This window comes from Microtus oregoni, unplaced genomic scaffold, assembly GCF_018167655.1.
Source record: "Microtus oregoni isolate MIOR12 unplaced genomic scaffold, Mior012 000012F_ref0000307, whole genome shotgun sequence".
Lineage (NCBI taxonomy): Eukaryota > Metazoa > Chordata > Mammalia > Rodentia > Cricetidae > Microtus > Microtus oregoni.
The window spans coordinates 45,657,493-45,671,774 of NW_024543071.1; positions in this window are offsets into that span (position 1 = coordinate 45,657,493).

Sequence of the window (14,282 nt, forward strand, 5' to 3'; positions counted from 1 at the left end):
TCACAGTGTTTTGGTAAATGTTTTACAGAAATCTTTCGACTGATGATGTACTCTGGACTTTGGATTTTATTAAAAAAAAAATTGGAAACCAAAATTTTGGCTGTCTTGAGAGTCAGAACATTCCAGTATCCCCACAGATGTGTGCCAGGAAGATGACTTTGCAAATCTGAGATCCTGATTGTGTATGCTCTCTCAGCTTCTCATGCATCATTTATTTTTGTCCCACAGGAAAACAGCTGACCAGGACTAGAAAGAATCTGTGATTGTCTAGAAAATATTTTCTCATTGCCTATGTGGAATTTCCCTCTCAATGCTGTAAACATGTTTATTAAGCTCTGTTTACAATTCTTCCCCTTCCCAGTTTCCTACTTCAGTAACAAGAGGGAAGCCAGAAGTGTTGGGTAAATTTAGTTCTGAAAAAATTAGAGTTTCGGGGAGTCCCTTTGTTTCTATCGTCTGTCTGCACCAAGCAGGGTAGGTGCTTTGTTTGCGACCTGCCCACCAGCACGGAGGCCTGATCTCTCGGCGCCAGGAGACCCAGCATTGGGGTGAGTTTCTGGCCCAGCAGCGCCAGCCTGGGAAGGGGAGCTCAGAGGTTCCTTGGCCCCCTATCCTTCTTGAGCTCACTGCAGGGCCTCCACTCCCTGCATACCGCCTCTTTCTTCCTAGCCCACCCAGCTTCCATCCAGAACCCTCCCCACTTAAGCCCAACCGCCCTCTTTCTGCACATAACATCACCCAGCCCAGCATGTCTGGGCACTGGGCCGAATCCTCGGGGCACCCAAGCGGGCGGGAGTCCCTTTGTTTCTATCACCTGCCTGCACCAAGCAGGGTAGGCGCTTTGTTTGCGAGCTGCCCAACAAGCACAGAGACCTAAACTCTCAGCACCAGGAGAGCCAACTTTGGGGAGATCCAGCTTTGGGTAGGCAAGGAGACCTGATCCGGTAAAAGAAGATTCATAAGGGAGCATTTGGAAGAAGAGATGGGCAGACGCCAAGGCAAGATTCACCCAACAAGCTGAAAAGCAACATGAAGCCACCAGAAACCAGCGACCTCACAACGGGAGGACATGAACACCTTAATCAAGAATAAGTAGAAAAGATTGACTTCATGAAAGTGATTGATGCCCTTAAACAGCATGTAAAAACGTCCTTATAGAAATGGATGAGAAATATAACAGAAAGTGTGAAGAATTGAATAAATCAGTGAATGATACCCTAGAAAACCAAGGAAAAACAATCAAACAGATAATGGAAACAGTTCAAGACTTGAAAACTGAAATGGAGGCAAAGAAGAAAACCCAAACAGAGGGCCAGCTGGACATGGAAAATTTAAGTAAACAAACAGAGTCTACAGAAACAAGCATAACCAACAGAATACAAGAGTTAGAGGAAAGAATCTCAGATTCTGAAGATACCATAGAGAAAATAAACACACTGATCAAAGAAAACAGCAAGTCCAACAAACTCTCATCACAAAACATTCAGGAAATATGGGACACAATAAAAAGACCAAACCTAAGAATAATAGGAGTAGAAGAAGGAGAAGAAGTGCAGCTCAATGGTCCAGAAAATATATTTAATAAAATTATAGAAGAAAACTTTCCCAACCTAAAGAAAGATATACCTATGAAGGTTCAAGAAGCATACAGAACACCGAATAGGCTTGATCAAAAAAAAAATCTCCTTGCCACATAATTATCAAAACACAAAGCATACAGAATAAAGAAAGAATATTAAGAGCTGCATAGGAAAAAGGCCAAATTACTTATAAAGGTAAACCTATCAGACTTACACCTGACTTCTCCATGGAAACCATGAAAGTCAGAAGGTCCTGGATAGATGTACTTCAGAAACTGAGAGACCATGGATGCAAACCCAGATTACTATACCCAGCCAAGCTTTCGTTCACTATAAATGGAGAAAACAAAATTTTCCAGGATAAAAACAAATTTAAACAATACGCAACCACAAATCCAGCCTTACAGAAAGTAATTGAAGGAAAATCACTAACCAAGGAGTCCAACAATGACCACAATAACTCAAACATCTAGAGACCCTACACCAACACAAATCAAAGAAGGGAAACACACAAACTCTATGACTAAAAACATGACCGGAGTTAACAACCACTGGTCATTAATATCACTTAATGTCAATGGACTCAACTCACCTATTAAAAGGCACAGGCTAAGAGATTGGATACGAAAACAGGATCCAACATTCTTCTCTTTACAAGAAACACACCTCAACCACAAAGACAGGCACCCACTTAGAGTAAAGGGATGGGAAAGGGCTTATCAAGCAAATGGACCTAAGAAACAAGCAGGTGTGGCCATACTAATCTCTAACAAAGTTGACTTCAAACTTAAATCAATCAGAAGAGATGGAGAGAGGCATTTTATACTCATAACAGGAACAATTCATCAGGATGAAGTCTCAATCCTGAATATCTATGCCCCTAATATAAAAGCAACCACGTACATAAAAGAAACATTGCTAAAACTCAAGGCAGCCATCAAACCGCACACACTAATAGTAGAAGATTTCAACACTCCTCTCTCACCAATGGACAGGTCAATCAGACAGAAACCTAACAGAGAAATTAGAGAATTAATGGAGGTAATGAATCAAATGGACTTAACAGACATCTATAGAACATTCCATCCAAATAGGAAAGAATATACCTTCTTCTCTGCAGCTCATGGAACCTTCTCGAAAATTGACCACATAGTCGGTAACAAAGCAAACATCCACAGTTACAAAAAAATATTAGTAACCACCTGTGTCTTATCAGATCACCATGGATTAAAGTTAGAATTCAACAATAATGCTACCCCCAGAAAGCCTAAAAATTCATGGAAACTGAACAGTCAACTACTGAACCATACCTGGATAAAGGAAGAAATCAAGAAAGAAATTAAAGTCTTCCTGGAATTCAATGAAAATAAAGAAACAACATACTTAAACTTATGGGACACTATGAAAGCAGTCCTAAGAGGAAAGTTCATAGCACTAAGTGCCCACTTATAGAAAACAGAGAAAGCTCACATTGGAGACTTAACAGCCCACCTGAAAGCTATAGAAAAAAAAGAAACAGACTCACCTAGGAGGAGTAGAAGACTGGAAATAATCAAACTGAGGGCTGAAATCAACAAAATAGAAACACAGAAAACAATCCAAAGAATCAATGAAACAAAAAGCTGGTTCCTGGAAAAATCAACAAGATTGACAAACCCCTATCCAAACTAATCAAACGGCAGAGAGAGAATATGCAAATTAATAAGATCAGAAATGAAAAGGGAGACATAACCACAGTGGAAATTCAGAGAATCATTAGATCTTCCTACAAAAGCCTATATGCCCCAAAACTGGAAAATGTAAAGGAAATGGGCACTTTTTTAGATAAATACCATATACCAAAGTTAAACCAGGACCAGGTGAACAATCTAAATAGACCTGTTAGTCGCGAAGAATTAGAAGAGGTTATCAAAAACCTATCTACCAAAAAAAGCCCAGGACCAGATGGTTTCAATGCGGAATTCTACCAGAACTTCCAAGAAGACCTAATACCTATACTCCTTAATGTATTCCACAATATAGAAACAGAAGAGGCATTGCCAAATTCCTTTTATGAAGCTACAGTTACTCTGATACCGAAACCGCACAAAGACTCAACCAAGAAAGAAAATTATAGACCAATCTCACTCATGAACAACGATGCAAAAATCCTCAACAAAATACAGGCACACCAAATCCAAGAACACATCCAAGAAATTATCCATTATGATCAAGTAGGCTTCATCCCAGGGATCCAGGGCTGGTTCAACATACGAAAATCTATCAATGTAATCCATCAAATAAATAAACTGAAAGAAAAAAAACCATATGATCATTTCATTAGATGCTGAAAAACCATTTGACAAAATTCAACATCCCTTTATGATAAAAGTATTGGAGAGATTAGGGATACAAGGGTCATATCTAAGTATAATAAAAGCTATTTACAGCAAGCCGACAGCTAACATCAAATTAAATGGAGAGAAACTTAAAGCCATCCCACTAAACTCAGGAACATGACAAGGCTGTCCACTCTCGCCATACCTCTTCAATATAGTGCTTGAAGTTCTAGCAATAGCAATAAGACAACATAAGGGGATCAAGGGGATTCAAATTGGAAAGGAAGAAGTTAAACTTTCGTTATTTGCAGATGATATGATAGTGTACTTAAGCGACCCCCAAAACTCCACCAAAGAACTTTTACAGCAGATAAACACCTTTAGTAATGTGGCAGGATACAAGGTCAACTCCAAAAAATCAGTCGCCCTTTTATACACAAAGGATATGGAAGCAGAGAGGGAAATCAGAGAAGCTTCACCATTCACGATAGCCATAAACAGCATAAAATATCTTGGGGTAACTCTAACCAAGGAAGTGAAAGATCTATTTGACAAGAACTTTAAGGCGTTGAAGAAAGAAATTGAGGAGAATACCAGAAAATGGAAGGACCTCCCTTGTTCTTGAATTGGGAGGATCAACATAGTAAAAATGGCAATTCTACCAAAGGCAATTTATAGATTCAATGCAATCCCCATCAAGGTCCCATCAAAATTCTTCACGGATCTTGAGAGGACAATAATCAACATTATATGGAGAAACAAAAAACCCAGGATAGCCAAAACAATCCTATACAATAATGGATTGTCTGGAGGCATTACCATCCCTGACTTCAAACTCTATTACAGAGCTACAGTGATGAAAACAGTGTGGTACTGGCATAAAAACAGAGAAGTCGACCAATATAATTGTATAGAAGACCTGGATTTTAACCCACAAACCTATGAACACCTCATTTTTGATAAAGGAGCCAAAAGTATACAATGGAAGAAAGAAAGCATCTTCAACAAATGGTGCCGGCATAACTGGATGTCAACCTGTAGAAGAATGAAAATAGACCCATATCTATCACCATGCACAAAACTCAAGTCCAAATGGATTAAAGACCTTACTATCAGTCAGAACACATTGAACCTGATAGAAAAGAAAGTGGGAAGAACCCTACAGCAGATGGGCACAGGAGATCGCTTCCTATGTGTAACCCCAACAGCACAGACATTAAGGGCAACATTGAATAAATGGGACCTACTAAAACTGAGAAGTTTCTTTAAAGCAAAGGACACTGTCACTAAGACAAAAAGGCAACCCACTGACTGGGAGAAGATCTTCACCAACCCCGCAACTGACAAAGGTCTGATCTCCAAAATATATAGAGAACTCAGGAAACTAGACTTTAAAATGCTAATTAACCTAATTAAAAAATGGGGCACTGAATTGAAGAGAGAATTCTCAGCAGAGGAAGTCCAAATGGCCAAAAGACACTAAGGGCATGCTCAACCTCCTTAGCCATTAGGGAAATGCAAATCAAAACAACTTTGAGATATCATCTTACACCTGTCAGAATGGCTAAAATAAAAAACTCCAATGATAGCCTTTGCTGGAGAGGCTGTGGAGGAAGGGGTACCCTCATCCATTGCTGGTGGGAATGCAATCTTGTGCAACCACTTTGGAAATCAGTGTTTCGGTTTCTCAGGAAATTCGGAATCAACCTACCCCTGGACCCAGCAATACTACTCCTTGGAATATACCCAAGAGATGCCCTATCATATGACAAGAGCATTTGTTCAACTATGTTCATAGCAGTATTATTTGTAATAGACAGAACTTGGAAACAACCTAGATGCCCTTCAATGGAAGAATGGATGAAGAAAGTATGGAATATCTACACATTAGAGTACTAAGCTGTGGTAAAAAACAATGACTTCTCGAATTTTGCATGCAAATGGATGGAAATAGAAAACACTATTCTGAGTGAGGTAACCCAGACCCAAAAAGATGTATATGGGATGTACTCACTCATAATTGTTTTCTAGCCATAAACAAGGGTCACAGAGTCTACAATTGGTGATCCCAAAAAGCTAAGTAAGAAGGTGAACCAAAGGAAAAACATTTAATTGTCCTCTTGGCTATGGGAAGTAGACAAAATTGCCGGGGAGAAAATTGAGATCTTGGGGGTGGAGTGGGATGGGGGTAAGGGGAGATGGGGAGAGAAAAGGGAGAAGGCGAGAATGGGGGGAACTTGGGGAAAAAGGAGGCTTGGTATAAAGGCAGGTTGGATAGGGGAGCACGGAAGCACAATTCTTAGTTAAGGGAGCCACCTTAGGGTTGGCAAGAGACTTGAACCTAGAGTGGCTCCCAGATGCCCAAGCCGAGGTTTCCAGTTAGTCCTTGGGCAGGTGAGGATAGGGAACCTGAAATGACCCTATCCTAGAGCAATACTGACGAATATCTTGCATATCATCATAGAACCTTCATCTGGTGATGAATGGAGATAGAGACAGAGACCCACACTGGAGCACTGGACTGAGCTCCCAAGGTTCCGATGAGGAGCAGAAGGAGGGAGAACATGAGAAAAGAAATCGGGACCATGAGGGGTGCACCCACCCACTGAGACAGTGGAGCTGATCTATTGGGAGCTCACCAAGGCCAGCTGGACTCTGACTGAAAAAGCATGGGATAAAACTGGACTCTCTGAGCATGGCGAACAATGAGGCCTGATGAGAAGCCCAGGACAATTGCACGGGGTTTAGAACCTACGTAATGTGCTGGCTTTGTGGGAGCCTAGCCAGTTTGGATGTTCGCCTTCCTAGAAATGGACGGAGAGGAGAGGACCTAGGACTTACCACAGGGCAGGGAACCCTGACTGTTCTTTGGACTGGAGAGGGAGGGGGAGAGGAGTGGGGGGAGGGGGAAAAGGGTGGGAGGAGGGGGAGAAGGATGGGAGGAGGGGGAGGGAAATGGGAGGCTGGGAGGAGGTGGAAACTTGTTTTTTTTTCTCCTTTTCTCAATAAAAAAAATAAAAATAAAAATAAAAAAAATTAGAGTTTCTTATCCATACACTGTCAGGGACCAGCACAGACATAAAACATTTGTTGTACCAGTGTGGAGGTGTGGGAATAAATGAGATACAGTTCACATGACAATATCAGGAGGGAGTCTCAGGGTTCATTCAAATCCTGAAAGTTACCCATTTTATTATCCAAACAAATTTTATATCAAATCATAAACTGAGGGGGAAACTCATTAGCATTCTGTTTCCTAGGTAGCAGGGGAAATGATCTAGGTCACGCCCATAGCTGTGCTTGCTGTCATGTCCATGGCCATGCTCACTGTGCCACATAGACTGGAAAACACCTCTTCCCCAGGTGACCTCCTAAATTACAATAGAAGGAGCAGAACGACATTAGCATATGCTGACCACTTGCTTAGAGTGGCATCAGGTTGTCTCTCTATCAAAAGGCTAGGTGACCACCTTTTGTGTGGGAGTTCAAATTATGCCTTGCAGGTCACACAGAACTCTCATTCCCTACAGTGTAGGAATATGGGCCTGTATTATACTGCCCCCTACAAATTATTTCCTTGTATTAATTTTAATAAAACCTGTGTCTCTACAACATGACAGATGATCGCATCTGCCTTAGGCAAAACCTCCTTCATTTACCCACACTTATCCAACATCAGAAAAGAGCTTTCTAATCATGCAAGTTCCTATCTTAGGCATCTGGGGAGAAGAAACTTAAAACCCATCTCTGACTGCCGACCTCTGTGAAACAAAAGAGATTAAGGGAGAGAAATACCATTGGGTTCTCTGTCTCAGAGAGGACCAGACCCTAAATTAGTCCATTACATCACCGATTCCAAACTATGACAACACCAGGGTGCTACAATAGTCACTGTGAGCCCAAGGTGCAAGGTCTACACCAGATTGTTCAGATCCCCAGGTAGGCTTGCTCTTCAAGTGCACTGCCACATAAATGCTTTATGTAAAGACTGAAGTAAGTGTCTACCTCTTCAAATCTACAAAAAGCAAAAGATTGTCAAGGACAATCAAGGGACCATCAACAAATATCAACAGGTACCCAAAATAAAGTGTTAGTGACTCATAACTAGAGGGAGATGCATAAGATACCTGACCAAAACTTTGAAATATCTGCTTTAAAGATGTTCAAAGAACATTTAGAGTTTTCTAAAAGTTTATTGTTTAAAAAAATTTCAAATAAGGTAGAAATACAATAATTGAACCAAAATGAAAACAAATATTTATTGACATATTGAAATGAAAAATTTTAAAAAATCAAATAAATTCTGTATCTGAAACACAATACATAAAATTGAAAACATAATGGAGAACATTGACAGTAGAATAGATCAAGTAGAATATATAGTCTGTGCTTTTAGAGATGGAACATTCAAAAATATCAATTAAAGAACGAAATGAAAGATGAATGAAATAGAATAAAGAAATGGTTTTTGTCTTGATTTATTTTGTTTGAGGGACTGAATTATAGGCTAAAATGTTTCATGACATTGGAATTTACTTGCTCCCACTTTGCTTTTCAGAGATAAGGGGGATAAATAATTAAGTATAAAGCCAATACACTAACTTGGTTTTTTAATCTTTAACTTCAAAGCCTCCAGAAATATGGGACAAGAAATTTCTGTTTATTATAAATTACTATTTTTGGTTTTCTGCTATAATAGTGCAGACTGAGACAAAATGTATTTGTAACAAACTCTGTTATCAGAGTGGAGTATCCATACACAAATAATATGGGAATTATAAAGAGTCACAATATATTCCACAAACTAATCTCCATGCAAACATTTCTAAAAAGTATTGTATTTCTATTTTTGCTGCTTTTCATTGAAAAAAATTCCAGGCAATATATTTTGATCATATTTTTCCTTACTTCTATTCTTTTTAGATTCTTCATACCTAACAAACTTTATGCTCCTCGTCTTTCTCAGAACAAACACACAAAACAAAAATCAACAATAACAGAAATCAAAATACACAATCAAAAGAACAATAAGAAAAAACATTCCCAAAACAAAGCAAAATGAGACAAAATGTCTACAAAAAACTATTGAGTTTGTTTTGTGGTAGGCAACTACTAGTAGGTGTGGGGAAATGCCCTGATATGTGGTTAATATATCCAGTGAGATTCTATTGATGAAAGCAGATGTTTTCTTTACCAGTGGCTCTTAATTGCAGATAGCTTATTTGTTAGGGATGGGAGGCTGTCACCTTGGTACCCTGTCCCTTTAAGAGACAAGCCCTGACCACTGCCAAACCTTTTCTTCTGCCAAGGCAAGCAGCTCTCTACCCTCACCTTCTGTGTCTTTCTGCCTTTCTTCTGGAGAGGCAACCTCTGCTTCTCTCTTCTCTTCCTCTGTTGACTCTTGACTGAGGTTTCTATCCTGCCTGGTCCCATAGTTGTTAAGTCCCAAAGAAATACAGAGAGGGTGACATTAAATATAAACTGGTTGGTCTATTTGTTCAGACTTCTTATTATCTCTTTCTTATATCTTACATTAGCCCATAATTTTTGTCTGTGTTAGCCATGTGGCTTAGTTCCTTTAGCAGTGAGGCTTTCTCATCTTGCTTCTTCTGTATCTGGGTGACGACGGCAGACTGAGCTCTCCTCTTTCTAGATTTCTCCTGTTCTCATTGCTCCGCTTCTATTTCCTGCCTAGTTGCCCCACCCTTACTTCCTGCCTGGCTACTGGGCAATCAGCATTTTATTAAAATAGAACTGACAAATCTTTACAAAGTACAAGAACATTGTCCCACAGCATTTCTCTTCTCCCTTTGCCCCCTTCCCTTCTTCCATAACCCACTTAATAAACTCTATACCCAAGCTCTCCCTGTATGGCTTTTTCTGTCTGTCTTCTGCCAAGGCCTCAGGCCATATGCCAGGTGACCCACCAAAGCCTTGGATGAATCACAGCTGCCCCTCGTGGGGCTGTCCCGGGGTCAGCAGCGTTATAAATTATAAACAACTTGGCTTGAGATTTTTGTGGGACTCCTAACAGTGGAATTGGGGTGTCTCTGGCATTATCATTCAGAAGGCAGTAGGTGGCATACAGGAGGTGACTACTAGTATCCAGAAGGTCAGCCCACCAGATGAATGACTCTCTGATAGGGAGCCCCACCTGGAAGAGCTGTGTAGGATTGACTGTAGTGACCAGTTGTCCCTGTCTATAATGTCCCTCGTGTCACGTCACGTCTTCTGTAAGAACTGCATTTCTTCCCTAAGAAGAGCTATGGGTGTGTTCCCACTGCTTGTGTGTTTATCCCATGTATATAATCCACCTATTGGGCACACATATAGCTGTGAAGGGTCATAAGGATGATTTATGCTTAATCTGTATAATTTTGATGAATATAACTAATACTAGGATTTTTTACTACTCAAACTTACATAGAAAAACAATAGTATTCTCATTCACAAAGACAGCTAATTTTAGACTTTAGAACATTTTCAAATCAAACTGTTGCCCTGGAGATGAATATTTGGTTTCCCCTAGAGACAAATACATAAGATCAATTTCCCAGGTGTTCATGCTGACTCAAGGTCAGAGCTTTAGGCAGCTTTAGCAGACATAACTTTCTCAGCAATTCACCTTTTGCTCCACATGTTACTCAGTAATGTTGTCTGCTTTTACTATACTAGAAAACTATGTAAGGAGAATAGGTCATGTTACTTGAGGAACTAATTGCATTTATAACTAACTCAGCATGCCTACAGTCATGCCATGCTGAGCCCCTACAGAGTACCAAGTACAAAACAGAGCTTGTAAATTCCAAGTTGCTTTGGAAAAGAATTCTAGGGGGAAAAAAAAGCACACTGGGCCTTTTCTCATTTGCTGGAATGCCAAGAATTTTTAAAAATTGTTTTATTCTAATTGTATGAATATACATGTGTTTGTATCTGTGTGAGTGTATATAACATGTGTGTGAGGGTGCTTGTAGGAGCCAGTGGGGGTGTCACATCCCTTGGAGTTAGAGTTACAGGTATCTGAGAACCACCTGACATGGGTGTTGTATCCAATCTCCAGTTCTCCTGGTTTAGCAGAAAGTGTTGTTGATCACTAACCCATGTCTCTAGCCTAGAGTGTTTTTTTTGTGATATTGATTTCTGTTTGTTTCCTGAGATTTTGTTTATGATCATTAAAAGCTGGCCACTGAGCTCTTCTTCCCTGAAATTGCAGCTATTAAGTAACTGTATCCAGTGAACTCTTTGGTAATCTTGTGAGGCCTCTGGACCCCTCTTCAGGATAAGTGATGGACTGCTAAGTAAATTAAACATATGGATTATGGAGAAAACAAACTGGTACTGAAATACACTTATTTAAGTTGCAATGATGATTAATTCCACAGCTAACAAATATCTAATGGCAAAGTCTAGTAGTGAGTACAACTATTTATTAAATTATTATGTTATTACATTAAATATTTAAGAGAAGGTGATGTTTCAGTTTACCCTCAGCAAAAGAAATCAGATAAAATTATATTGTCAGCATTAAGGGCACAGCCAGCAGGAATGCTAATGTACTGTAATCATATATATATGTCTTCATAATAGAAGGAAATGCCAATGTGTTGCTAATATGTGATTTGGAGTTCATGAAAATGAATCATCTATCTCTCTCTTCCCTGAATTTAAGTGAACCTCTGGGAAATCTACTGACCTAAGCAGAACTTCTTCCTGTCAAAACATGGCCTCTAATGCCAACAACTAGAAGCCACAGAAATGTACATTCTTTCCAATAATGAAGAGGACAACTCAATTCATCACCTCTTTCTTCTGATCTAAGAACTAAAAAGTCAGCCCTGCTTGGTATCCAAGATCAAAGGGGAGCAGGTGCATTCAGGGTGGTATGACCATCATGCCAGTTCTTTCCTCAATAACAAGTTATCAAATGGATTAATACGAATCTTTAAAGAAAGAATGAATCTGGTGATTTGAATGAGAATGGCCCTCTGAGGCTAACATATTTGAATACTTGGTCCCCAGTTGGATAAAACTCTTTGGGAAAGATTAGGAGGTGTGGTCTTGTTGAAGTGGTGTGTCACTGGGGCAGGCTTTAAGGTTTCAAAAGCTTGAGTCCTTCCCAGTTAGATCTCTGTCTACCTCCTACTTGCCAATCAGGATGTAAGCTCTCAGCTACTTCTTTAGCACCATGCCTGCCTGATTCCATGCTCTCTATCATGAATCTCATGGATTCACCTTCTGAAACTCTTAAGTTTTGGATAAACTCTTTCTTCTGTAAGTTGTTTTGGTAGTGTTATTTTGTCATGGCAATAGAAAGGTAGCTAAGACAGTGCTAAAAGTGATTGCCATTGTAGCTTTATTTTTCTTTTAAATTAAATTAGACATTTTATTCTAATTTCTATTTTTAATTTTTATGTCAATATAATTTTACCTTACATATTATTTGATAATTCCATATATGTATTCTAATCATATCAACTGCCCACCTTCTCTAGACCATCCCCCAACATGACTCTTCCAAACTTCTTTTTTAAAATTTATTTTTATTATTTAATTAAAAATTTCCACCTCCTCCCCCTGCTTCTATTTCACTCTGCTCCCTCCATCCCCCTTCCCCTCCCTCTCCAGTCCAAAGAGCAGTCTGGGTTCCCTGCCCTGTGGGAAGTTCAAGGTCCTCCCCTGTAGTAATATGGGCAGCGGGGCTGCGTCCCCGGCACCCGGCCACCCCCACGGCTAGCTTTACCCAAAATAATTACATGGACACTGTATTCTTTTAAACACTGCTTGGCCCTTTATCTCTAGCACTTACAGGCTAATTCTCACATCCCGATCAACCGATCTCTAATAATCTGTGAGAACCGGTCTTACCAGGAAGATTCTAGCCTAGTCCATCCTGGGTCGGAGCTTCATGGCATGTGTCTGCCCAGAAGCGGGGCATGGCGTCTCTCTGAGGCATCTGCTCCCGAGAGGAGAGCTGTGGAGTCTGAGCTCACTTCCTCTTCCCCCCAGAGTTCTGTTCTGTTTACTCCTCCCATCTATCTTCTAACCAATAAAATGGGCCAAGGCAGTTCCTTTATTAGCCAATGACATTCCTCCATCACTCCCCCCTCCATCCAGGACTAGGAAGGTGAGCATCCAAACAGACTAGGCTCCCACAAAGTCATTACATGCAGTAGGATCAAAACCCAGAGCCATTGTCCTTGGCTTCTCAGTCAGCTCTCCTAGTCAGCCATGTTCAGGGAGTCTGGTTTGATCACATGCTCCATCATCCAGCTGACCTTGTTGAGCTCCTGTTATATCAGCCCTACCGTCTCAGTGGGTGGGCGCACCCCTCGAGTCCTAACTTCTTTGCTCTTGTTCTCCCTCCTTCTGCTCCTCATTTGGACGTTAGGAGCTCAGTACAGTGTTCCAGTGTGGGTCTCTGACTCTAGCTTCATCCATCACCAGATGATGTTTCTATGGTGATATGCAAGATATTCATCAGTATGGCTATAGGATAGGGCCATTTCAGGCTCCCTCTCCTCAGCTGCCCAAGGATCTAGCTGGGACCATCTCCATGGACACCTGGGAACACCTCTAGAGTCAAGTCTCTTGCCGACCCTAAAATGGCTCCCTTAATTAAGATATATATATATTTCCCTACTCCCATATCCAACCTGCCTCCATCCCAACCATCCCATTCCCCCAAGCTCTCTCCATCCTCCCCTTCTCACTTTTTTCTCCCCATTTCTCCTTACCCCCACTCCATCTCCACCCCCAAGTTTCCAATTTTTGCCTGGCAATCTTGTCTCCTTCCAATATCAGGAGGATAACTTTATGTTTTTCTTTGGGATCACCTTCTTATTTAGCTTCTCTAGGATCTCATATTATAGGCTCAATGTCCTTTATTTATGGCTAGAATCCACTTATGAGTGAGTACATACCATATTCATCTTTTTGGGTCTGGCTTACCTCACTCAGGATAGTGTTTTTTATTTCCATCCATTTGCATGCAAAATTCAAGATGTCATTGTTTTTTTTTCCACTGAGTAGTACTCTAATGCGTACATATTTCACACTTTCTTTATCCATTCTTCCGTTGAGGGGCATCTAAGTTGTTTCCAGGTTCTGGCTATTACAAATAATAATTCTGTGAACATAGATGAACAAATGCTTTTGTAGTATGATTGAGAATCTCTTGGGTATATTCCCAAGAGTGGTATTGCTGGATCCTGGGGTAGGTTGATCACAAATTTCCTGAGAAACTGCAACACTGCTTTCTAAAGTGGTTGCACAAGTTTGCATTCCCAACAGCAATGGATGAGTGTTCCTCTTACTCCATATACTCTCCAGCAAAGGCTATCATTGATGTTTTTGATTCTAGCTATTCTGACAGGTGTAAGATGGT